We start from the raw sequence: 11882 nt of genomic DNA on the forward strand, positions 1-11882 counted from the left end.
AGGGAAATTCTGTTTCAATTTTAAGATTCACTCATATGCAAGAGGCAAAAATTAAAGGCCATATCCTTCTTTGCTGTAAACCAACATCTTTATGTTACTTTCATTAAGGCTGCATAGGTTTACAGCAACTGAAGAACTAATCCTAGTGAAGAAAAGCCATGTGGTGAACTGAACCGAAGAAAATGTTCAAGTGAATAAGGCCAGCTGTACAGCACAGGCAAACTCTGCAGATGGGCATGGTGCCAGGCTTCCCCATTAATTGCCTCCCTATGCTTCATTGAAGGAAGTTTGAAGCCAGTCCAAATCTGCTAAGCTCCCCAGCACCACCCCTCTGTTTCTACTCCAGCTGCGGCTTCCAGACACTGCTCTGCTGGCAACCAAAATGAGAATACACACGAGGAAGTCTTCTAAACAGTACTTTGCGTGAGCTGCAGAACCAGGGCTTAGTCATGGGTAACTGGTTCCTGGAGCAGCAGTGCTGCAGGGGCTCATGATCAGGAGCCAAGTGGAGGAAATGAGGCAGGAGGAGAAGCTAGTGTTGGAGAGACAAAAAAAAAGAAGCGTACGGGATAGTCAGAAATCGTCTGAAGTGGATTCAAAGGAAGTGTAAGAGGCAGCTGAGAAAGCATGAAGATTTTGGGAAAAGACTGACAGGGAAAATAAGACAAGAAAGGCCAAAAGAAAGAGTAGGGATAGTTTGTGTGTGAGGAGATGTTTGCAAGGCAGTACTGTGCCCTGAAAGGAAATGTGGAAACAGAGAGAACAAATTTTGGTAGAGGACTGGAGAACTCTTTTTGGACATAAGGGAGGGTTGACCAGGCCAAAGATTGTGAGAGGTGTTTTAAGAGACACTGTGGCTGAGGAGACTGGAGCTGAAAGCTGGAATGAGAAGAAATTAAACTGGAAAAGTCTCTGAGAAAAAAGTATGGGCTGACTGAGCAAAAGTCTGGAAACAAGACATGTTAGGGGAACACCAGACTGGGGAACTGGGAGAGCAGAGAGTTTTGGAACAGTCGCGTTTATGGGGAAATGAGAAGAAGCTTTCCCCTGGGAAAAAAGAAGGCCTGAAGTGTCAGTCAGTGTCCAATAAAGCGCAGTCTCCCTTAAAACTGAAACATGGATCCTCATTTCTGAGCAGTATTTCTAGTGACAGCACATAACAGTGAAAGCCAGACCTAATTTTATGCTGAAATGACCCAAAATATTGTGTATTGGAACAGTTCTGCCCATCGGCTATCTGTGATGATCAGCATGAGTGTTCTGGCACTTTGCTTCACTCCTTCCAAATAAGCTCCAATTAAGCCTATTGGCAAGCATTGTCAACTCCCTCTCATGGCTATTGCAAAGATTATAGCAACTTATTATGGCTGTCAATTGATCAGTGAGGAAATGAGAACACAGTGAACACTGTTTTGAACCTGATGAATGAATATGCATGGGCCAAAAATCATTTTTTACTTCAAAATTTTTTTAAAAAGTAAACAATTCTTTTTCTTTTAAATCAGAATTTTGTTACCTGTAGGACCTCTGCCTGATACCTTTCAGAATAGAAAATATATGCTATGCATGAGACAAAGAGGGAAGGAAAGGAATATTCCTGGAACAATGCATTTCTTCCCTATGGACCACCACAAAATCCCTTTGTGGGTAATCAAACCTGTCAACCAAGGTGCAAAGTTCATATTTCCCATTCCCCTATGCCTGCTTTTTTGGACTGAAACAAAGACTGTATGCTTACCTTCTCACTTTAGATACATTCTCTGATGAAGTTTTCAGTACTTCAACCTGCTATAAAAATCCTCATACTGGAAAGACTGATGGCTTTAGCTAGTACTGTCTCTGTTGCTTATTACAGTAGTTCTGCTGAGAATTATGCATACAAAAAACAATTTACTAAATGCTTTATCAAGCATTGCAGATAATCAGCAAGTAATATAAAGTTTGTTTTTACTTTTTATGTCTCCAGTGCAAATTGACCCCTCAGCCTCCTGCCCTGGCACTAGTCCCAGCAGCAGTGCCAGCTGGGGGTTCCCTGAGCACAAACACAGCAGGCACGTATTCTCCTTCTGCTCTCTTCCAAGTACAAATCCTTCTACAAACATGAAAGCTGTAACACTCACTGAACAGACAAGCCCTTGATTGGTGAGGTAGAGTCAATTTTGGTTGTCTGTGCAATACCAAAGAAGAGACCAGAACCATGAACGGAGTTTACATATTCTCCCAAATATTCATTAGCACAAAACAGACTGCAAATATTGTCTCTTAGCCTTCTGCTTGAGCTAAACTTTGGACCAAACTTTAATGTCAGTGGGGATGGTGTAGTTCTCTCACAATTCTATTCTACTTTAAAGGTGAGGCATTGTAACTACAACCGCTCTGTATCGGAGAATCACAGAATTGCAGGGGTTGGACCTCTAGAGATCACCCAGACCAACCCCACTGCTAAAAATTGTTCCCTTCAGCAGGTCACACATGTAGGTGTCCAGAGGTATCTTGAATATCTCCAGATAAAGAGATCCCACAACATCTGTTGGCAGCCTCTTCCAGTGTTCCGTAATAATGGAACTCTCCTGTACCGGTCTGTTTAACTATGCCCTGTCATGGCTCCTTTTCATCGGGCCTTTCTTTAGCTTATTGTTACATTCAACAACAACAGAATGCTTTGTGTCATCTATGGTCTCCAGCTTTCATGGGCTTTAGGATGCTCTGGTGAGCTGAACTCCCACCCTCTAATCTCCTGTTACAAAGATAGCATGGGGGGCACAGTAGGGATTTTCGTTCTTTCTAGTAGTTGCCTTTTTCAGAGTCCATGGTTTTTACCCCAGAACAACAACAAACAAACATCAAAACCAAAACCAAAATCAAAATAAATAATTAAAAAACAACAACAACAACAACAAAAAAAAAAAACTAGAAAGAAACAACAACAAAAATAACCCAGAGGTTACATGAATAGGTTTGAAGAGCACGTGGATGGCATATACAGGATTTATTACCACTCTATTAATTCCTTTTAGGTTTGAATTCCTTTGTTTTTAATCACCAGCAATGAAACAGTTCACAGTGCACTGCAAACATAGAGCCAGCTTTTTGTTTGAGACAGTTGGAGAGGAGGGGGAAGAGAGGGGAAAGGCACATGAGAAACATGAATGAGTGGGTTTTGCTGACTCAAACTACAGGGATTGATAAAGTGCCTATAAGCAAAGTTCCCATGATGTTAATAGCACAGCAGGAGATTTACTGTATGATTTGTTGGTATTTTGAAACTTGTCATACCTAGACAAAAGGGAATGAAACAGTAATTAACTCCTCAAAATAGCAGAGCATTAAAATGTTGGCTTGTGGTATAAAAATTAAATTTTTATATTTATCTCATCAAACAGTGATACATAAAAATGTATTTGATTTTTTGATCATATTTTTAAGATACTTCTTTAATTAATACATTGCTTTTATTACATAGAATCTCCATAGTATCTTCAGGATTAGAGCACTGAGATGTATTGGCAATGATGCAGCACATACGAAATCTTATGATAAGGCAGTGGTGGCTGGGGCAATAGAAGACAGTAGGGAAAATCAAGGGAAATACTCAAAAGGAACTAAGGAATTATCCATTAAGGTAGTGACAAGATCAACTGCACATCTGCATTGCCTCTACACTAATGCATGCAGCTTGGGAAACAAATAGGAGGAGCTGAAAGCTAACATACTCCTAGAAATCTGTGATATAGTTGCCATCACTGAAAGCTGGTAGAATGAATCCAAAGACTGAAGCATGGCTATTGATGGCTATACATTCAGAAGTAATAGGCAAGGAAGGAAGGAGAAGGTGTTGCTATCTACATCAGGAGAAGAATAGAATGTGAAGAGCTGTCCCTAAGAATAGTCATGAGCAAGTTGAAAGCCTATGGGTGACAGTTAGAGACTGAGGCAGCAAAGGGAGCCTTGTGATTGGTGTCTACTACAGGCCACCTGATCAAGCAGAGCCTGTTGATGAGGCCTTCCACCTCCAGCAACAGCAGGCCTTGATGGTCAAACTGAAGAGCAAGAAGAAAATGCGCAGTCTGTGGAAACTGGGACATGTACTATGAGAAAAATCTAAGGAGACTGCTAGACTGTGTAGGGATGGGGTCAGGAAAGCCAAGGCCCAGCTTGAAATAAACTTGGCAAGGGATGCCAAGAAGAACAAGGAAAGGAAAGTCCAGGAGGGCATGACCTGCCTAGTGAGTGACACAGGCAAGCTGGTAACCACGTGTCTGCAATAAGGTTTGCAGAGGTAAGGAAAACTGAAAGTAATGAGATGATTACTGGATGAAATCAAGTGGAAGACTGAAGATACAAGACTGAGCATAAGAATGCATATGACCTGATTGGTAGAGCACTAAGTATGACTTCACTGTGCTGCAGCACAGATCTGGTACTGCTCTTGACTCTTGTTGGCTCTGACTACCAACAGGTGTGAGCTGGGGAGCACATCTGCAAATGTCAGAGGTCAGGGTCAATATGGGAGGTGAAGCATTGGAGTAGGAGATGAGATGGGCTGTTGGCAGAGCAGACTCTGGGCTGTTGTTACCACATCAGCTTTGTGTAACTGTAAAAATTAAATGCAGTTTACCAATATATCAAAAAATGCTTTTCCTGAGGGAAGGGGGGGGGGGGGGGGAGCATTTAAACATACTCTAGTTATAACCAAGCAGTGATTCCAGAGGCTTTATTTATATGCACAGCAGTAAAATTGCATGAATTGATAGCCTCCCAAAAAAAAAAAACACATGAAAGAAGATTTGGGACAATGTTAAAAAACAAACAAGCAAACAAAAAAACATTCACATCAGTAATTTTTTTACTTTAGAAGACACAGTAAAATGAATCTAGGCTACTCAGACAATGTCTCACAGGAGAGGTTTTAGTGAAAGTTGGTTGCCTGCAAAACATTTAAGCTCCTTGGTGCATGACAGATTCACAGATGATAAGGATTTTAGATAAAAGTCATGTTAACATTTTGCTCCAAACCAGAACTTTACTTTTGAAGGAAATGTCCCATTTCCCCCATTTATAATGTTGTAATCTTTGATCACACAGACTGAACTGGTTCTAAATGAAACCTAACAGGAGTGCGTGCTCCAGCTACTAGGGGACATTCAGAGTATGGGAACAGACAGGCACTAGACTAAAATCTGTCCAAAACTTTTAATGCATGCATCTCTAGTGATGATTACCAAACTCTGCACAGAGCTGTTCCTATTATGTCACATGATTTCTAATATGGTCACAGCGCCCACTTACTTCTTCTGCTAAAGTCATACATTTTGGGTCCAGATGACTAGGTCACATTTTTCTCTCCAAATACAGAAAATGCCATGCTGTTCTGTACTCAGAGGGCTGTTAGAAAGCCAGGATCCCAGATCCAGGTCATTCCTGGTCGGGAATGAGCCCAAGCAACATGTCTGTGGTCTGGAAGGTTGTCACACTGACTGGGGAAGTGCCACTTCTACAACTATTCTCAGATGTGGGATTAATAGCTAAAGCTCAGAATAGCAATCAGTCAACTTCCAGAGACCAATGGAGCTTAAAAGGGCATGTAACCTGGCAACTGGATTTGGTCAAAACAAACAAAATTCTAACTAGCAAGTGCGAGTAGTAACGTGTAGCAAAACTATCTAAAGGTTCTCCATCTTTTCCATTTTCTCACCGTCCTTATTTCTTTGGAGCCTCATCAAGGAGAAGCCAGAGGGAAACTGGAGAAATCCTTTAAAAACATCATTTAACCCGTATGTTAAGAAAAAATGCATTGTTTACACTAAATACATAATACGGGAAACTGCCCTATCAGATAAGATGTTCCTCACCTGATTATGATTTGAAGGCAATAAATAGAAAGAACTAGTCATAAAATAAATGGGAACTGAAAACATGTGCATTTAGGTCTTTGGGTCAAGAATAAATCAAGTACAAATGTAGATTTTCCATTCTTCTGCCAGAAGTTAAATATGTTATTTTAGCCTATTTAACAGGTTGCTTGCGTGTGAACTCTTTCTTAAGCTGAAATACTCACTGTGAAAGAGATTTACATAGTTTGTTTCTGATACAGTTAAAATGAAAAGATATTTTCTGCTTTTCTGTGCCTGCACATCTACTGCGAGTGCCAGTTAAGCTTCTATATATATGCTAGCGGCAAAATAGACCCCAAGGTCTATTACATCATTAGGTCTATTTACTTATTTAAGTAACGGAATCATAGGGGTTGGAAGGGACCTCAAGAGATCATTGAGTTCAATCCCCCTGCTAAAACACATACCCTACAATAGTTCACACAGGTAGGCATCCAGATGGGTCTTGAATATCTCCATAGATATACCCACAACCTCTCTGGGCAGCCTGTTCCAATACTCCATCACCCTTTCCATGGTCAAGTCTTTCATTGTTAATAGACTGTTCTTAGTAGTTAACGTGACAGACGTATTTATTTAATTAAATTGTTTTTAAAATCTTGAATGTTAGAATTTAAAATTCATGTTCAAGAATAAATACTTTAATTCAGTTCACAAGCAATGCAAAGTGACTAGCAACATTTAAATAAATATTCTTGATTCAGCCACTGGATAATTTTGATGGCAGAACTGATCTCCATAAGCTAATTTTCAGATCATTCTCTTGTAATTTAATTGCCCTGAGATGGAGTCAGGTCTCTTTAAATTACATATTTTCAAGCTCATTTGGACACCAAAGCAATTAAATCAATTTTAATCAACATTAGATGCTTTCTCGATGTAGGACTTATTCTCCTTGTTCTTCAGTTTCTGATCTGCTGAATGGAAATTTTCAAACATCATCAGCTGTTCAAATGTCATTTTGAACAATAAATTTTCACATCAGAAAGGGCAAATAAAACCAGGAGAATACAGAGCACCATCAGATATAGATGCTAAATATTTTACATTCTGCAACTTTTCCAAGTTGTCTTTTTTTATATTATTATCTTTCAGAACTGCTCTCTGATTATCTCAAAACCTTTATGAAGCAAAGAACACTGAGGTCACTGGCATTCTATGGGACACGTCTTCCTTCCTCAGAGGTATCATTTCACTCCTTACAACTCCTCTTTTATTGTCTAGTTCTACCCATACTACTGAAACACCATAAAGGAGTTAAGGCTGCGTAGATAAGTTTAACTCTGTGATTGTGACTCTCCACCTTTTCACAGTCTTAAACTAATCCATTATTTAGGATTGAAATATTAGGATTACAGTAGTATTTAGGACTCTCTCTGATAATATGCAAAACCTCACAGCAGTAGTCAGTCCCCGCTCTGAAAGCTTTAGGATCTATCTATCTTCTTTTCGGCTGGGATAGAATTGTTTTCTTCAGAGTATCAGGTATGATGCTATAGTTTTGTTCTAGGAAAAAAAAAACAACTGTGTTGATAACACACTGATGGTAATCGTTGCTGCTAAGCAGTGTTGTACAGAGACCATACTCAGTGAAGATCCCAAGAAGCTGGGAGGGAACAGAGTTAGAACAGCTGACTTAAATTTGCCAAAGGGATATTCCATAGCATACAACATCATGTGGAAGGAGTTTTGAAGAGAGAGTTCATCTCTCTTTTCTGCTCACTGGAAGGCGAGCTGGGCATTGGCTAAGGGGTGGTGAGCTTATGCACCACTTGTTATTTTGTTACATTCATACACACTCACACGCACAAAGAGTTATAACTTTTATTCTTTTCCTTTTTTTCTATCTTAGGAAATGGTTTTATCTCAATCCACAAGTTCTACTTTTTTTCCCAGTTCTCTCCCCCATCCCACACCCACTTACAGGGGTGTGTAAGTGAACAACTCTGTATTGCTGAGCCACCTGTCAGGTTAAACCACAACACTCTCTTAGAGACAAAAATTAAAAGCAATTTTCCTGATCTTGCAGATCTTTTAACTGTAATGCAACCTTATGTTTCTGCTTTTTGCAATTATACTGCACTAGAAAACAGAAAGTAACCTCTTTCCTGTTTAGGCAGTAAGTGGCAGCACTGTAATAGCCTTTGCTTCCTTAATATCCTTGTTGTCTTTCAACAAATCCCTACTTTTCTGCTCAAGCACACAAATCTCTTTCTACTATTTCTATGTCCCTAAAATCTATTTTCACACTTTAAAGTGATATAAGATATTTAGAATAAATAATTTTATATGAGGTCAAGTCATGATGAAAAGGAATTTGCAGATTTTGTGTCTCTTGTATTTATCTGTATACATAGTCTGTATATGTAAAAACAATAAATCTGTTTCTATACTATCTGTCAGAGAGTGCTTTGGATCCTTATCAACATTTTTTAAATGTGTGTCCTGAGCAAATTAAAACAAGTTTAAGGATAGCTGGAGTATTTCTTTCTGCTCCTGAAGCAGAGAATGTAAATGGGGTGTCTATAATGTAGATCCTAATTCCTGAGCTTTCTATTTGATAGCCTCTAAAAAGAAAGCCTGCAAAATCGGCATCAGATCATTTCAAGTTAATTGTCTTGCCAGTGATATGAGATTGGATTTACTCTGTTTTAAAAGGGCTTTTGGAACAACAGCTGTGATTTTTCCTGGCTCATAACAATCAGCAGCCGTAAGGAAACTGCAGTCAGAATGGAGGAGACAGATCTGCTGATGAAGCACAAGCCTGCTTGCTATCTCATCCCTCTCACAGACCCCTTTGTTGGCTCTGTACTGCTGAAAGGAGCAACATGCAACAAGAACTGGGTTTTGTCAATTGCATAAGCAGATAGATCTAAATATGAATTACACCCTATTCAGTCTGCTAAAGTCAATGGCAACTTTCCAGTTGTAGAGTAGGACTAAAGAAAGGATCTGTTCAGCAAGAAAGGGATTTCCAGGATAATCACTTTCCTGGGTAGACCTGCAGTGATTAGTTTATGTAGACTTTAGTTCTTAAGCTGCTTTCACGCTATCTGGTTGCCTGCATACCATGATGCTGAATGTCACTTGTCAAAGGTTGTTACTTCACCGCTGGGTCATTCATGCTACTGGCCCTTGCAGAGAAATGGAAAGTACATACTCTGTTTCCTGTGGAAGTGTATCTTTATTAAGATCTAGTTTCCTTGTGAGAGCATGGCAAGTTGTGTAAATTAGTTTTACATTAAGAAATACTGCTTGCTATCTGTCAAGGTTAATCGGTGAATAAGAAGACTAATTTATTCTTCCGGGAAAGGTGGAACATTTCAAGTGGCAGAAACTCTTGAAACACTTACAAAAAAAAAAGGTTGCATAATAGCTTGCACAAAGCTTGTCTCAAAAAAATCACCGTTTTTGTGAAATTTCCATGTCCTCACTTTAAGAAGTGTCATATTTACTTAAGACTGACTTTATACCTGGACTACTTGTATCATGCTTAGGAGAACTATTCAATAATACTTTTAGTGGAAACTTAAAAAAAACTTAAAATGATGATGACACATTCTGTAGTCCAGCATATTATTCAGAATTGTTTCACTTATGATTTTCTGCCATCCAAAGCACAAATGTTTCTATGCATCATGTTTTAATACATTTTAGAATATTGAGAGTGAAACTGCTTTTAAATATAAACAGTCACTATTAATTATTACTACAGAATTTTTCCTTCGTCTCCCTGACCTTTAGTGAACATTAATGACAAAGTTTACTTGTGGATGTGAGAAGTTTTTAATGAATGTCTCTCATTGAGGCTGTATGACTGGTAAGATGAAAACTCTCAAATATTATTGTACTTGAGATTTATAATGTCTAATGTTAATGCCATAGGACATAGGTCAGGGAAGGGAACTGGGAGTAATTACATATAATAAACCATCTGCATGTTATTTTGCAGCAACAAAACAGAGCACATTTACTAAGTTATGAAGTTATTGCAGGACTTCATCTAGTGTTAATGAGTCCTCATTTGAACAAATGGGACATTCTTGAAATAGGATATCACAGAAACAACTTGTAAGGGGCTCAAGGGAATGAATCTTAAGAGATGGCTAACTAGATTTGGCCTTTAATGATGCACAGGGAAAAAGAGTAAGGGAACCTCTCACATTTCATACTCCAGTGTTTGGCTATAAAAACTGCCCTGGGCACCCTTGAGAAATAAAAAAGATTTTTTTTGTTTTGCTTTGTTTTATTTTCCTCTTTTTCCTTCTGTGTGATTGTAGAGATCAGTATTTGAGACTGCATGCTCGCACATGAACAACGTAAAAAAACTTTAAGTTGGATGAGTGCATTCACAACTATTAACCATAAAATTTTTCTAGAGTCATTGTCATCACTGTGCACAGAACTACATTTTGCCTGTTACTATCCAGCTACAAATTATAGATTTCAGGCTAAGTTCTTAGATAGCAATTCACATGTGCTCTTACTTTATGAACTAGTTTCTATTTTGTTCAAGTTTGTAGTGATGTGACGGAGACCATTTGGTGTAGCAAATTTGGAGTACATTTGGTGAAGCAAGTTTGAAGACATTAAATATCTCTTTTACATTTTAGTTCTTTGAAAATGAGTTTAATTTTAAGCTGTCATACTTGAAAGTGTCTAATAAGTCTGCAAATATTTTAAGCCACTAGTTTAAGTGTTAAATTGTTTTTCATTTCTACAAATTACGGCTTTAGAATACACAATGGGAGCTGCCCTTAAACTGCTAATGGGGAATGTACAAGGTTTATTTTATCCAATTAAAAGTATGTGCATCCTGCTAGTGCTTAAGAGTACAAGCACACTACTAGTTCTATTAGAAGAAATGTGTTTATTTCTGCCTCTGTTCTCAAGCTCACAGAAGAAAGGTTATGTGAGTTTCCCACCAGGCTTCTTACAATATTCCTGTGAGATATCTAAATTCTTATATTACAAAGTGACAAACCTACCCAGACTCAGAATCATTCTTATAACATTCCCAGGAGGCTGACTGATGAGAGTAAATGGGGTTAGCGCCAGTGGAATTTGAACTATTTGTTCTTAAGTGGAAAACCATCATCAGCTCCCATTGTCATTGTCTTCTGCAAGCTTAACAAGAAATTAGAAATATGTAAATANAGGTACAGGAAATAATTTCCCTTCCTAGGGAATTCTGCTGCCTGATTACAGAATGCCTTGGTTATTTAGTAACATCTGGAGAGGCAATTTCAGCTGCCTTCAAGATAAAAATTAGATGAAAATCTTGGATCTTTCAAACGCCAAGAAGACGTGGAAACGTAACTGTATATGAAGCATGGAAATAAATAACAACCCATATATTCATGTAACATGGCAGTGCATAATAATCACTTTTCTAGTTTTTGTTTTTGTTTTTTTAGCTTACATCAGTCATTTCTGACAAGGAATCTCTTTGGAACACATTGCTCCTCTCTACAGAAGATATTCGTAAGGGATTTTGTCAACCATCAAATTCTACCATCAAGTAATAGAAATAATAAATAAAAAAAATTCAAGTTTCAGTAAACCTTCTGAGCTTTCTACTGGGCATATATAGGAGTTTGTGCAAATATTCTTCCTTGATTCTGTTTGGGGAAGGTAAGAAATCTGTGAGAAGGAAAGACTAATGTCTTCAATCTTTGAATATAGACCAATACCCTGCAGTCTTTTCCTCATGGATGAACAGATTATCCCTGGAGAGAAAGAAGCATATAAAAACATTCCTCAGACTTGTTGTGGTGAGTTACCCCCAAAGAGAAAGAAAACCACTTTTACTAATTTAAACATTCACCTTGTAGATATATTCCATTTCCAGTGAATCCAACCCTTATGTTACTAGAGCATCAGAATCACAGTTGAACTGATGGAAGGGAATACAGGGTTTGTTGGTCTTTACCAATGGTCAGGTCCATCCTGAGCAAAGACAACCTCAGCAGCAATTTGGCAGTGTAG

The sequence above is a fragment of the Coturnix japonica genome, chromosome 3 (assembly GCF_001577835.2).
Source record: "Coturnix japonica isolate 7356 chromosome 3, Coturnix japonica 2.1, whole genome shotgun sequence".
Lineage (NCBI taxonomy): Eukaryota > Metazoa > Chordata > Aves > Galliformes > Phasianidae > Coturnix > Coturnix japonica.